Source organism: Pangasianodon hypophthalmus, chromosome 18, assembly GCF_027358585.1.
Source record: "Pangasianodon hypophthalmus isolate fPanHyp1 chromosome 18, fPanHyp1.pri, whole genome shotgun sequence".
Classification (NCBI taxonomy): Eukaryota; Metazoa; Chordata; class Actinopteri; order Siluriformes; family Pangasiidae; genus Pangasianodon; species Pangasianodon hypophthalmus.
Genome location: NC_069727.1, coordinates 1,501,902 through 1,517,088, shown reverse-complemented (window position 1 = coordinate 1,517,088; position 15,187 = coordinate 1,501,902). Strand labels below are relative to the sequence as shown.

The window sequence follows — 15,187 nt, the reverse complement described above, 5'->3', positions numbered from 1 at the left end:
CAAACGCCATGGTGCTGATGTCTCTTTCTAAACATATCCATCTGAAATGGAAAGATCATTGACTGATGGGTGGTCATGGTGTTGATCTCTCTCTCTGTCTCTCTTTTATTATTTCTGCGTTTTTATTCCCGGGATGGTGCTGTCATTCCCAGCGCGCGTGCAACGTTAATATTCCATACGAAATATTCCCCCTTTTTATTTTTTCTTGCATGCATTGTATTAATGATCAAATCGCGCTGTTGTGTGTTTATATCCTACTTTCCTGGAGAAGAACTTTGAGCCATAAAGCTGAATGGAGAGCTATTTATGAGGACTTTCACGGTAATATAACAGCATTATATCCACATTAACACCTGAGGTGATGTCTGTAACACGCATTTCATTCAGTGTGTAAACCTTTTCAACTGTGTGTGTGTGTGTGTGTGAGAGAGTGTGTGAGTGTGAAAGTGGGATGGAAGCTGGATTTAATGCATGTGCAGAGGTGAGAACAGATGCAGCTGGTGTGAACTACAGGTGATATTTATTCCAGCAGCATAAACTACAGAAGGGTTAAACAGTGAAAGGGTTCAGGAACTGAATCAGTCACAAATGTGTAATTAATGCAGGAAAGATAACACTTTATTGATGTTAAGTAGGAAATTAAAAATGATACAGCAGCCTGGACTGAAACAAGGACAAGAATATCAATTTGTAACAGGTGCAGATTAACAATATGGTCATGGTATATATTCACACAGTTATACTGCTGTACAGATATAGTACATACACAGTTACACTGCTGTACAGATACAGTACATACACAGTTACACTGACGTACAGATACAGTACATACACAGTTACACTGACGTACAGATACAGTACATACACAGTTACACTGCTGTACAGATACAGTACATACACAGTTACACTGCTGTACAGATACAGTACATACACAGTTACACTGCTGTACAGATACAGTACATACACAGTTACACTGCTGTACAGATACAGTACATACACAGTTACACTGACGTACAGATACAGTACATACACAGTTACACTGCTGTACAGATATAGTACATACACAGTTACACTGACGTACAGATACAGTACATACACAGTTACACTGCTGTACAGATACAGTACATACACAGTTACACTGACGTACAGATACAGTACATGCACAGTTACACTGACGTACAGATACAGTACATACACAGTTACACTGACGTACAGATACAGTACATACACAGTTACACTGACGTACAGATACAGTACATACACAGTTACACTGACGTACAGATACAGTACATGCACAGTTACACTGATGTAACATTCACACAGTTACACTGACGTACAGATATAGTACATACACAGTTACACTGCTGTACAGATACAGTACATACACAGTTACACTGACGTACAGATACAGTACATACACAGTTACACTGCTGTACAGATACAGTACATACACAGTTATACTGCTGTACAGATATAGTACATACACAGTTATACTGACGTACAGATATAGTACATACACAGTTACACTGCTGTACAGATATAGTACATACACAGTTACACTGCTGTACAGATACAGTACATACACAGTTACACTGACGTACAGATACAGTACATACACAGTTACACTGCTGTACAGATACAGTACATACACAGTTATACTGCTGTACAGATATAGTACATACACAGTTATACTGACGTACAGATATAGTACATACACAGTTACACTGCTGTACAGATATAGTACATACACAGTTATACTGCTGTACAGATACAGTACATACACAGTTACACTGCTGTACAGATATAGTACATACACAGTTACACTGCTGTACAGATACAGTACATACACAGTTACACTGCTGTACAGATACAGTACATACACAGTTATACTGACGTACAGATACAGTACATACACAGTTACACTGACGTACAGATATAGTACATACACAGTTACACTGACGTACAGATACAGTACATACACAGTTACACTGCTGTACAGATATAGTACATACACAGTTATACTGACGTACAGATATAGTACATACACAGTTACACTGACGTACAGATACAGTACATACACAGTTACACTGCTGTACAGATATAGTACATACACAGTTACACTGCTGTACAGATATAGTACATACACAGTTACACTGACATACAGATACAGTACATACACAGTTACACTGCTGTACAGATATAGTACATACACAGTTATACTGACGTACAGATATAGTACATACACAGTTACACTGATGTACAGATATAGTACATACACAGTTATACTGCTGTACAGATATAGTACATACACAGTTACACTGACGTACAGATACAGTACATACACAGTTACACTGACGTACAGATATAGTACATACACAGTTACACTGCTGTACAGATACAGTACATACACAGTTACACTGACGTACAGATACAGTACATACACAGTTACACTGCTGTACAGATATAGTACATACACAGTTACACTGCTGTACAGATACAGTACATACACAGTTACACTGCTGTACAGATACAGTACATACACAGTTACACTGACGTACAGATACAGTACATACACAGTTACACTGCTGTACAGATATAGTACATACACAGTTACACTGCTGTACAGATACAGTACATACACAGTTACACTGATGTACAGATACAGTACATACACAGTTACACTGCTGTACAGATATAGTACATACACAGTTACACTGCTGTACAGATACAGTACATACACAGTTACACTGCTGTACAGATACAGTACATACACAGTTACACTGACGTACAGATACAGTACATACACAGTTACACTGCTGTACAGATACAGTACATACACAGTTACACTGACGTACAGATACAGTACATACACAGTTACACTGCTGTACAGATACAGTACATACACAGTTATACTGACGTACAGATACAGTACATACACAGTTACACTGACGTACAGATACAGTACATACACAGTTACACTGATGTAACATTCACACAGTTACACTGACGTACAGATATAGTACATACACAGTTACACTGCTGTACAGATACAGTACATACACAGTTACACTGACGTACAGATACAGTACATACACAGTTACACTGCTGTACAGATACAGTACATACACAGTTATACTGACGTACAGATACAGTACATACACAGTTACACTGCTGTACAGATATAGTACATACACAGTTATACTGCTGTACAGATATAGTACATACACAGTTACACTGCTGTACAGATACAGTACATACACAGTTACACTGACGTACAGATATAGTACATACACAGTTACACTGCTGTACAGATACAGTACATACACAGTTACACTGCTGTACAGATATAGTACATACACAGTTACACTGACGTACAGATACAGTACATACACAGTTACACTGCTGTACAGATATAGTACGTACACAGTTACACTGACGTACAGATATAGTACATACACAGTTACACTGATGTACAGATACAGTACGTACACAGTTACACTGCTGTACAGATATAGTACATACACAGTTACACTGACGTACAGATACAGTACGTACACAGTTACACTGCTGTACAGATATAGTACATACACAGTTACACTGACGTACAGATACAGTACGTACACAGTTACACTGCTGTACAGATATAGTACATACACAGTTACACTGACGTACAGATACAGTACGTACACAGTTACACTGCTGTACAGATATAGTACATACACAGTTACACTGACGTACAGATACAGTACATACACAGTTACACTGCTGTACAGATACAGTACATACACAGTTACACTGCTGTACAGATATAGTACATACACAGTTATACTGATGTACAGATACAGTACATACACAGTTACACTGCTGTACAGATATAGTACATACACAGTTACACTGACGTACAGATACAGTACATACACAGTTACACTGCTGTACAGATATAGTACATACACAGTTACACTGACGTACAGATACAGTACGTACACAGTTACACTGACGTACAGATATAGTACATACACAGTTACACTGACGTACAGATACAGTACATACACAGTTACACTGCTGTACAGATATAGTACATACACAGTTATACTGACGTACAGATACAGTACGTACACAGTTACACTGCTGTACAGATATAGTACATACACAGTTACACTGACGTACAGATACAGTACGTACACAGTTACACTGCTGTACAGATATAGTACATACACAGTTACACTGACGTACAGATACAGTACGTACACAGTTACACTGCTGTACAGATATAGTACATACACAGTTACACTGACGTACAGATACAGTACGTACACAGTTACACTGCTGTACAGATACAGTACATACACAGTTACACTGATGTACAGATATAGTACATACACAGTTACACTGCTGTACAGATATAGTACATACACAGTTATACTGCTGTACAGATACAGTACATACACAGTTACACTGCTGTACAGATATAGTACATACACAGTTACACTGACGTACAGATACAGTACATACACAGTTACACTGCTGTACAGATACAGTACATACACAGTTACACTGATGTACAGATACAGTACATACACAGTTACACTGACGTACAGATATAGTACATACACAGTTATACTGCTGTACAGATACAGTACATACACAGTTACACTGCTGTACAGATACAGTACATACACAGTTACACTGACGTACAGATACAGTACATACACAGTTACACTGCTGTACAGATACAGTACATACACAGTTACACTGCTGTACAGATATAGTACATACACAGTTACACTGACGTACAGATACAGTACATACACAGTTATACTGCTGTACAGATATAGTACATACACAGTTACACTGACGTACAGATACAGTACATACACAGTTACACTGCTGTACAGATATAGTACATACACAGTTACACTGACGTACAGATATAGTACATACACAGTTACACTGACGTACAGATACAGTACATACACAGTTATACTGCTGTACAGATATAGTACATACACAGTTACACTGCTGTACAGATATAGTACATACACAGTTATACTGCTGTACAGATACAGTACATACACAGTTACACTGATGTACAGATACAGTACATACACAGTTACACTGCTGTACAGATATAGTACATACACAGTTACACTGCTGTACAGATACAGTACATACACAGTTACACTGCTGTACAGATACAGTACATACACAGTTACACTGACGTACAGATACAGTACATACACAGTTACACTGCTGTACAGATACAGTACATACACAGTTACACTGCTGTACAGATACAGTACATGCACAGTTACACTGACGTACAGATACAGTACATACACAGTTACACTGCTGTACAGATACAGTACATACACAGTTACACTGACGTACAGATACAGTACATACACAGTTACACTGCTGTACAGATACAGTACATACACAGTTACACTGACGTACAGATACAGTACATACACAGTTACACTGCTGTACAGATACAGTACATACACAGTTATACTGACGTACAGATACAGTACATACACAGTTACACTGCTGTACAGATACAGTACATACACAGTTACACTGCTGTACAGATACAGTACATACACAGTTACACTGACGTACAGATACAGTACATACACAGTTACACTGCTGTACAGATATAGTACATACACAGTTACACTGCTGTACAGATACAGTACATACACAGTTACACTGATGTACAGATACAGTACATACACAGTTACACTGACGTACAGATACAGTACATACACAGTTACACTGATGTAACATTCACACAGTTACACTGATGTACAGATACAGTACGTACACAGTTACACTGACGTACAGATACAGTACATACACAGTTACACTGCTGTACAGATACAGTACATACACAGTTACACTGCTGTACAGATACAGTACATACACAGTTACACTGATGTAACATTCACACAGTTACACTGATGTACAGATACAGTACGTACACAGTTATACTGACGTACAGATACAGTACGTACGCAGTTACACTGACGTACAGATACAGTACGTACATAGTTACACTGCTGTACAGATACAGTACGTACACAGTTACACTGACGTACAGATACAGTACGTACACAGTTACACTGCTGTACAGATACAGTACGTACACAGTTACACTGACGTACAGATACAGTACGTACACAGTTACACTGACGTACAGATACAGTACATAAACAGTTACACTGACGTACAGATACAGTACGTACACAGTTACACTGATGTAACATTCACACAGTTACACTGCTGTACAGATACAGTACATACACCGTTATACTGATGTAAATATTTACAGATATACATGCAGTATAAATGCAGTTATATATGTACAGTATAAATATACTCTACTGTACACTTTCAGGAAAGACACTTATTTCTAGAGTTCTTAACGCTTCCATGTAGAACCTTACACACACCTATACGAGGCTAAAAACCCCCCTTTGAATGCTACTGAAATGAAGTTTTCTGTACCTGTCCCTAAGTGCTATAGACACCAGTACAATAGTGTATCTAGAAATTTTTTTTTATAAAAATATAGTTTTGATTAGACTGATTTTAATTTCATACTCTGTCAATTCAGGGAAATGATTCAAAGTTTTGATGAATCCTGTACTAGTCTTGTGTTCATCCAATTAAACGCTCACTAGAACGTGTATGCCCCGCCCCCCGGGGGCGTGTCTCGCTCTACAGTAGCAGCTTGTTAGCAGTAAACAAGATGAAATTTTAACTCGTCAACTTGGGGTAGTCTTCTCAACGACCAGTTCCTTCCCTGTTTACATTGTGACGTCAAACCAACATGGCCGCTCTCCCTGTGAACAGAGTAAAGTCTCGCTTCTCTACTTTTACACGAGTTTATAGCAGTACTGGCTTTAGATCAGTTCATATACAGACACAGCACTCGGTTAAATCTGTAACACTGACCGTAATAATCACTGTTTTGAGAACGTAATCATCAACTTTAGTGTTATCACTAACATTAGTTTGTTGCTAAGCAACACGCTATTGTCCTCTGTTTCTGCTGTGGTGCGATTTCAGTCCAAAATGTTGCATGAATGTCTGAAGTTCACTTACAGTAGAACAGTAAGAATAACCACTCAGGCCTGTAACTGTAAAAGTAAAATAGCTTTTATGAGCTGTATGTGCTCTGACAGAGCAAACAAAACACACGCTTTTGTGAAGACGTCCATGTTTTTTTTTCTCACTTCGTATGTCGAACGCCCAGAGGTGGGAAATGATGTTATTACAACTTGCAAATAACACTTACAAGGCAACACAAATAAATGATTGGTGTTTATTCATTTGGAAGATGGTGACGTTTGTGTTGACGGTTTTGTGACTTGGGGCTGTTTAATCGCAGATCGTAGACTGATGGAGAATTCCGTCTTTATACACATTCTCCATCAGTAAGAGTCAGTAATGTCTTTTTATCCACCACTCAGATGTCACTATCGCCCCCCCCGTTGACGCTTGACCTCGAATCAAGCACCATGACAAACGCCATAACTCCAAAAACACATGGTATCTCGGTGACAGTGGACAGGTGCAGGATGAAGAAATCCTCCACAGCTGAAAAAAGGCTTTCTTACACTCTTCTGTTCTCCATATTTAACTAGTTTGCTAATCAGGTTTGTTTAGATTGGGCGGGAGAGTGGCGCGGCATATCTCGAACGCTATTGGCTGTTGGGTAAATCATTCAAGCATGCAACGCAACATCACTTTCATTTCCTGTTTCAAAAGGAAATGCATCAACATTCAGATTGAAATCACAGCTCTAAAGCCCCTTCATGGCGACTTTACCCACAGATTCCTTCCAAGAACCCATTTTTGTAAAGAGTGCACAGATATTCAGGTATAAAATATATATAGAGTATAAGTATGTACATCTGAAGTGCACACTGCACTGAACGACTGTGATAAATAATCAGGATTTACAGTTTAGCCGCTATTGTGCAGCACTAATATATTGGTACATGTATATAATATATATTATGTAAGTGGCTATTTAGTGTATGATATTGTGCAGGTAAAATAACCTGGAGTTTAATGTCGTTACTGATGAGACAGGTACAGAGCAGTGAAACAAACTTCAACACGGCCTGTGTGCTAAATTAAACACACAGCACACTGACAGTGTTGTCTGAGTTTAGTGCTGGATAAAAAAAAGTAAAATAAATAAATAAATGATTAAATAAAGGACAGATATCCTGAGTGTAAAATAGAAGGCTGAGCTGAGAGCTGGGAAGCTGTGAGCAGTGTTTGTTAACCCTGCTGTGAGAGCTTTACACTGTGAAAATGTGTTATGCATAAAACATGGGCTACTTTTCAGCATTACGGTTCTGTTATGGGTCATAAAACACGTCAACGAGTGGTCTTCATGCTGCGTGCTAAAGCAGGGGGAGTGCGGTGTTTAGCCTTATTCAGACACCAGTCTTTTTTCAGGATGTGTGTGATTAAATACCTGCACGTCTCTACCGGACAAAGCGAGATGTGATGTTTACATCACACACGGTGATGTGTTCATGTTATTAGAATTACGTATATAACATATAGAACTATAATCATGATATTGTGGAATAAGCAAATTTAAATAAAAAAAAAGAAAATTTCCTTGATTTTTTGTTCATGTGCTTTAGTTTGTTATATTTGTGTGCTTTTGTTTGGGTTTCAGTCCTGTCTCCGCCCCTGTCTTATCATTGGTTTACTACCCTAATGTGTTCACCTGTTCTGTGTTTCACTTAATTAGTTTATTTATTCCCACGCTCCTGTTCTTTGTCACATTTCCAAGACTTATAGATTGTAATCATGCACTTCTGCATGTTATTTCTCTCTTTTTTTTAATTTCTCGTTTGTGATTTCCATTTTTTTCAGAATTGTATTTTCCAAATATGTATTTTCCTTCTTTCCTATTACTTTCATGTGCTCTGACCCTCTGACACACTTCAATAACATCACGTTATACTTTATATCGGCCTTCAGGACTTGAATCTTTCTTTCTTATTCTTTCTAACAAGCTCCCAGTATGTACAATACACAGATGAAGTGATATTTATAATAACACATATTTTAGATACTGTTCTAGAGCATCCATTTCCTGATTGCTGGAATTATTTTCTCTTAATCCACAAGAAAATACGACTAAAGCAGAAGAATAAAAATACAAGAGTCGATAACCAGATTGGATTCAAATAATCAGATTACCAAGTCTTTTTTTTTTGTAAAAGTAAAAGGTAATGTGGTCTATAATTTTCTCCGAGGAAAAAGAGAAAAAACCCAACATGGTTGATCTGGAGAGAAATAAATCCACAGAGTAGCAGCTGAAAACTAAAGCTGACCCTGTCTGAATACGGCTGTTCTCACTGTCTGTGTTTCAGTTTCCTTGCTCTGTGCAGTTTCCTCATGGGACGCTGGACAGGTTATAAAGCTGATTCTGTCCAATTCAGAAACTCGTCTGATAAGATTCCTTATTTTTGGATAATTTTGAAAGCATCACATATGTATTGCTCACTGTAATAAAACGATAGACAAGTACTATGAGGTGAAAACATAATATCATTGGATGAATTTGTCCTCAGTCTGTTTATTATTCAATAATTTTGGAAATTTTCTTTCCATAAATCTCAGCTTTATCAATAATATAAGGACCAAAGAAATTAAAATAATAAATAAAACATATAAGTTTAAAAATTTAAATTAGACATGTTTAATCAAAGCATAACAAAGAATCAGAGTGAAGATAAATGGTAAAAGATGTTCATAAAAAAATTAAAAATAACAGCATTAATGAAACTATGCACAGTTATAGGTGTTTTATTAATTTCATCTCTGTGGAGGTTAAAAGTGTTACTCATGGAAGTGGGATGTGACACAACCATACGACTGTGAGGGCTGCTGAGATTAAAAAAAAAAGTTAATTGTGCACAGAATACAGAAATATTCTCGACATATTAATCAATAGTGCACGATTGAAATGCCAAGAGGATTTCTCAGACACGCTCCCTTTATAGTTTCCTTTCTGTTAGAAACAGGAAATAGCGCTGATCAGGAACTCAGACGCACGCTGCGGTTTATTTATTATTTTGACAGTCAATTTTATGCAAGAGACTTGTAACTGAGATGAAATGAAATTGAACTGTCACTGTCGTTTATATAAATCATCCTGTGGTCTACTGAATATTTTGCTGATTTTAGACATGCATTGGTCGTCAGGTGTTGATTAATTCTCTATAACAGCAGCTCTGACAGTAGTGCAGCTGCAAATCACAGGCTTCTATTAATGCACTCGTTCTAATACGTTATCGTTTCCATAGTAACCAGGGGTTAACTATTAATGATATTTAAACTAGATATCATGTGCCACAACAAATACTGCAAGTAGATCATACATCAAGCAAATATCCTTTAAATTAATTTTATTAAACAGTAAAGAACTCACAACATCACAAGCCTTACTTTCTTTATTTGAAGAATGTCATTTGAGGAATGTAATTGATTCAGAAAACAGAATATGTGTGTATATCACTTAAAATATTGAAACGTTAGCGATACTGATTCAACACACGATTATTAAGCGCCAGTGAGCGGTAAAGCACAGTTAACCCTTTATCGCTCATAGGAGATCCGCTTTAGGAGAAATGTCCCGCCCCTCAGCTGAACTGGAGGTTTTGATTGGTTCATTCCCGGAGATGCTCCGTATATATGGATTTAAAAACTAGTTTAAAGTTTAGAAGTTTTCTGTCAGTAAAAATGTGTTTATGTAACATGTATGGAAGGAGTCTCCAGTGTCAGCACTTAAAGGTGTAACGCTGGGGTTTACTCTTTGTCGTTTCTCGGTAACGTGTATGTGAATCTGCAGGGTTTTTTTTGTCTTATTAACTTCAAGAGTGAGAACAAATTGAGGAGTGAGGTGGCTGAACAGGCCCGAGCAACGAGTTAACACTGTTAACCTCTAAGCCACTTCTGTCCTTACAATAACCAATAAGTCCAATAAAGACGTGTTTAAATGTGCTAATTTTTAAAATCAATTACAGCTAATGGATTTTACAGACCCATAATTCTGGCTTAAGGAAACGTTGGACTCGAGTCTTACCTTAACATTATTGATCTGTGCACTGCGCTAAAGAATAATTAGCAATCCATTTATTAGAGCACTGGGAAGTGATCCGTCGAATTATCTGATGAGGAAAGTCGTCTGACGGTTAAATCCACGAATCCGTCTGATTTGCGGTGTAATTCCTCTAATCGTTTTACAGAGAGGAGTAAAGAATATGGGCGACTATACTGAGTAAAAGCCATGTTTAATTAACGGAATTAATTATCCTATATACAAGCGTTTCATTCTTGAGTTGTTGAGAAAACTCGTTCTTATTTAAACACTACATTTGTAAAGCTTGCTAAAAGTGATTTGTCTGTTGCATAAAATTAGCCATTTATTTGCTACACATTTTAAAAATGTAAAAACTAAAATGCATACAGTTAGACATTTATTCACTAACACCACACATCCAGTATTGATTTTTGTTTTTTTGCTGCAACACTGATGAATGATGGAGCAGTGTTGCTCTAACAGAGTTTCTGCCCTGTGGGTTTTAACCTTATTAGAGAATAAAAAGGTCAGACTGCTCTCAGATAAACCACCATCTTTATCCTCACTGGTGCAGTGTGTGCTTTAACACCTCACAAACACCAACAAACACAAATACGTTCCTTCTTCCATGGTGTTGCTGCACTTTATAAAGCCAGATGTTGACATTACAATGTTGGAGTTTAATGGTGTTTAATGGACAATGTTGGAGTTTAATGGTGTTTAATACACAGTGTTTGGGTTTAGTGGTGTTTAATGGATAGTGTTGGAGTTTAATGGTGTTTAATACACAGTATTAGGGTTTAGTGGTGTTTAACGGACAGTGTTTGGGTTTAATGGTGTTTAATGGATAGTGTTAGAGTTGGAGTTTGATCAGAAACTCTTTTTCTGGGTCATTTATTTGATTTGTAATAAAGAATGCTGGTGTTTAATGGTAAGTGTTGGAGTTTAATGGACAGTGTTGCAGTTTAGTGGTATCTAATGGACGGTGTTGAAGTTTAGTAGTGTTTAATGGACGGTGTTGGAGTTTAATGCTGTTTAATAGACAGTGTTTGGGTTTAATGGTGTTTAATGGACAGCGTTGGAGTTTATTGGTCTTTAATGGACAGTGTTTGGGTTTAATGGTGTTTAATGGACAGCGTTGGAGTTTATTGGTGTTTAATGGACAGTGTTTGGGTTTATTGGTGTTTAATGGACAGTGTTGGAGTTTATTGGTGTTTAATGGACAGTGTTGGTGTTTAATGGTGTTTAATGGACAGTGTTGGAGTTGGAGTTTGATGTTGAATGTTGGCATTTGATCAGCAACTCTTTTTTCTGGCTCATTTATTTGATGATTTATTGATTATTTGAATGCTGGTGTTTAATAGTAAGTATTGGTATCTGTTGAGAACGATGGTGTTTTTGATGTATAACTGTGAATACTTTTACTTATACTTTTATTGTCATTGTACATACACAGTGATATACAGGGCTCAGTTCCCCATCAAGCTATTTGCTGTACATTAAATAATAAGAAAAGCATCTCTAATGGAAAATTACATTCTATTCACTTACATTTTTAATGAAATGTTTTAGTGTTTGATGGTGAGTGTTAGTGTTTAACAATTAATTTTGTTTGATTATAAATGTTGGAGTTTCATGGAGAAAGTGTTGAATCTTGGTGAATGTCGATGTTTGATTGAGAATGACTTTGTTGGATGGATTTGGATATAGATTTTTGATTTTTAATAAATACTGTTTATTAAATGGAAAAATCTGGTGTTTGGCAGAGACAGTAAATATTGGTGTGTTATAGTAAATGCTGGTGTTTGATGGTAAATTTTGGTGTTTGATGCTATATGTTTATTATGTGTTTACTGGTGAATGCTGGTGTTTAGTGGAGGATGTTGGCATTTGGTGGAGAATGTTGTATTTTTGATGGCGAATGTTTTTGATGGAGAATTTTGGTGTTTAGTGGTGGATGCTGGTGTTTGTGAATGTTGGTGTTTGATGAAGAATATTAGTGTTTCATGGACGATGCTGTTGTTTGTTAGTGATTATTAGTGTTTAATGGTGAATGTAAGCGTTTGCTGTAGAAAGTTGTTGATGGTGAATTTTGTGTTTTGGTGGACAGTGATGGTGTTCGTAGGTGTTTGACAGTGAGTGTTGAATCTTTCTGCAGTGTAAGGTCACTCATGCAGCACTCCCACGGTTCCTCACAGGCATCTTTCCACTGAGTGATGGTGTCTGTGCTGCCTGATGTTCAGCCCGCACCATTTAGCACTGACTTGGGGTTTGATAAAGTGAGGATAGCGTGGATTTGAAAGGAACCTCCGCAGGTGAATTTGGCCTTGCTTCTTCAGAAAATCTGGGAGACTTGGCAAGCTTGAGAGCCGCAGAAATTTGTCAGGGTTCCCTGATTCATTAAGGAAAGAAAAATGGCAGTGTGGCAGATGGTCAGTGATGCATTGTGTAAAGTTCTTGGGGAGTTCTGCTTTAGAGGTGGATATTAGACATTCTAACCACATTCTTGTCTATGGACCCTGCAGCTTTGACATTTCTGCTGTCCTTCAGAAGCATCTGTGAACAGCTTGGCTGACTGACCTCATAAAAATATACTCAAAACCACGCTGTTACAGTAGGTATAATCAACTCATTACTGTTATTACTGCCATTACTGTCATTACTACCTTTATTGTCTTTACTGTCATTACTGTCATTATTGTCTTTATTGTCATTACTGTCATTACTATCAATACTATCTTTTCTGTAATTACCAGTTTCACTGTAATTACTGTCGTTACTATAGTTACTGACATTAGTGTCATTACTATCATTACTGTATTGGTATTATCATACCTTCAGCACTGTCATTACTGTCAGTACTTTCATTACCATTATCATTATCATTACTAACATTATTGTCATTACTGTGTATCTGCATTAGCTTTATTGAGGGTCAAGTCTCTAAGGCTTTATATCTTAAAATCACAGAATTCCAAGGGTTTGAAATGATAAAAATGTGATTGGATACTAAGGCAAACCTACTGAAATTTGGCTGAAATTTTTTTGTTGGTGTTTGAGGGTTAATGATGGTGTTTGAGGGTAAATGTTAGTGTTTGATGAATGTTGATGTTTGCATGTGCGTTTACAGCATTTCAGAAATTTCATTTATTACTGATTATTGATAAAGTGATCAAACACACACACATACACTACCTCACACTAATGGCTTGATGTGTGTTTGCACTGTAGGTGCTGTTTTTCCTCTCTGTAGAATCACAGCCTCTTTAAACCCCGTGTAAACATTGTGGTTTGTTTGCTTGACTTGGTGATACTTGAGCGCTCAAGGTGGTTGGAGGTAATTGAATCCTGAGCTCAGGTCATAGTTAAATCCACACAGACTATAGTTTGGGCTCAGACAGGCTTAACATGGGCAAATCCAGAGAATATAATGTGAAGAAAATCATATACAGTCCTTTTTTACACCTAGCTTGTTTGTTGAAGAGTTTATTTTTTGTGACATTGTTGCCCCGTCTCATTACTGTTTAACTTGCCCTCAACACCTTGCCCTCACTAGTATTTCCTTGGAGGAATCCACAGCGAGGAATCAACTTCAGCATGAATGTAGACTTCAGCCACAAGAGGTGATAACCGGGGTCCAAGCACTCCGTCGCAGCTAGCGCCCCTAGAGGCCGATTCTTTTTTGCAATTTCACAGAATTCTAGAGAGTAGATTACAAGTACAGGCCATTCATGCTTCCTGCCAATTGGCCAGTGTTAACCTTGTTGAATATCTTCTCAAAGCTGATTAGCTGATGGAGATCATGTTTTTGTCTCTTGTTTTTCATATTGATGAGAAATGAAAAAACATTATGTGTTGCATATTATGCAAATTAGCTCAGATTCTGCGTGGGAGGAGTTTAATGGTAATGCTTAAAGCTTTTTCTGTTGGAACCAAAGAATAAGCAGAAAAAAAACTTTGTCTTCATGCTTCACAGTTTCTGAGATAAGAGCTAAAACGCAACATGAAGCACTATAGCTCCATTAGCAGGAGTAGCAGGAGGGAGTACTATGTATTGACCAATTGTCT

General features: G+C 37.3%; 1 protein-coding gene across 4 annotated transcripts in view; it reads left to right on the top strand.

Annotated features, from left to right (window-relative positions):
- lin7a (lin-7 homolog A (C. elegans)) overlaps window positions 1–15,187 on the top strand; it is a 43,137-nt gene that overhangs the window by 512 nt on the left and 27,438 nt on the right. The gene's annotated exons all lie outside the window — the stretch shown is intronic.